The sequence below is a fragment of the Etheostoma spectabile genome, chromosome 18 (assembly GCF_008692095.1).
Source record: "Etheostoma spectabile isolate EspeVRDwgs_2016 chromosome 18, UIUC_Espe_1.0, whole genome shotgun sequence".
Taxonomy (NCBI): domain Eukaryota; kingdom Metazoa; phylum Chordata; class Actinopteri; order Perciformes; family Percidae; genus Etheostoma; species Etheostoma spectabile.
This window is the reverse complement of record NC_045750.1, coordinates 9,442,758-9,444,295: the sequence shown is the minus strand read 5'-3', so window position 1 is coordinate 9,444,295 and position 1,538 is coordinate 9,442,758. Positions and strand designations below refer to the sequence as shown.

Below are 1,538 nucleotides of genomic sequence, written 5' to 3'. Positions count from 1 at the left end.
CAGATCTCTGCAGGGTAAATCCAGACAGCCAGCTACACTATCTGTTCAATCTGAGTTTTCTGTTACACGACTCAAACTACCTTTGTTTGTGGAACACATGTTCCACAAAAAACAAGTTCCTTCCCGAGGCTATTTTGCAGCGGCACCGTGGCTCCGTCCGGCACTAAAGACGATTATGATTGGTTTAAAGAATTTAAAATAAAGCAGAGCATATTTTTCTCCCATCCAGGAATGCTGTGTGGACTAGCCGGACCCTCCTCCGCAGCGCTCTGGAGGAAGGTCTGGCAATGCGAGACTGTTCTTGTATCGACAAACTCTCCGGAAGACTCCTAAAACTCCTCCAAGAAAAGATTAAAAGAGAAGCTCCAGTAGTCGTTGGCGAACTCCAAATTTGGGTTTTATCAATATCCATACTTTAAAGTATGATATATTTACAAAATCCTATTTTTATCAATTGGCACACTTAAAGTGAATAGCCAGATTTGATGAGCACATAATCCAAAAAATATCGCATTAAATCTTTTATATTTTCTTTAGTTATTAGTAAAGAGAAATGTTCAAAAAGTATAACTTTTAATGACATTACATTATGTGTTGAAAGTGCCCTGTGGAATTTTCTGGTTAAACATGGGTTTACATTTAGTATTTCTCACCTATATGTATGGTTTGTGTCTTTTGAGATTTTACAAACCTGTTAAGTATAAAACATTTGCAAAGCCGGTATTTTTTTAGATGTCTTAAACGGTGCATGGTTTATATCCATGTTGACTTGCTGGAGTTTTCTTCCTCACTGCGAGTCCAACAACTGGTGATGCAGCAGTGTTTGGTGTTGCCCGCATCTTCACCTGTGTGCATGTAATACTTCCTTGTGACCCACTTATAAAGCATTGTTCTATTCTAATTTTAAAAACCAACTCCTCAGGGTACCTGTTGACTATCTAGCTAAACTTGAGTTTTAGAAATGACTTTACTTGAAATTCACGACGGACAGATTTACTGATTTAGATTTGATAATGAACTTTGACCCTAGTTAACAATGTCATTCAAACTCTTTGCACATTCCCATACTGTTCTGCTATTTTCTATTCCAGGGCAACTTTTATCTTTAAAAACTGGTTTCAGCTACAAGGATGTAAGAGTTGAGTCCCACATTCCCAGAGGCTACACACATTTGAATCTGCTAAAATTAGATTGGATTTGCATATGTACATAGAGTTAAAAATTCTCGCAGACTGTTGAGTTCCCTCTCTACTGCAGTAACCATGGTTGTTACAAAACACGCACACACGCACACACTGTGTAAAATGATCATAGATCCTCGAGCTCTCAGCCATGAAACCAGTCCTATAAGCTGTTTGTCCCACAATAGCTTCTGAGCCTTTCGGTCTATTTCCACCCGTCTGCAGTGGGGGAGATCTCTCCGCGCCGCTTCTATTTAAAGGTGCAGAATTGTTCCACCTGCCCCTGCCCACCCACTCTCATGTCCCCGAACAAACAGACCAATAGACACACACACACACACACACACACACACACAC

At 40.0% G+C, this 1,538-nt stretch overlaps 1 protein-coding gene across 5 annotated transcripts in view; it reads left to right on the top strand.

Moving 5' to 3' along the window:
* Nucleotides 1-1,538, top strand: part of LOC116705871 (rho-associated protein kinase 2) — a 29,787-nt gene that overhangs the window by 2,783 nt on the left and 25,466 nt on the right. The window lies entirely within an intron of this gene.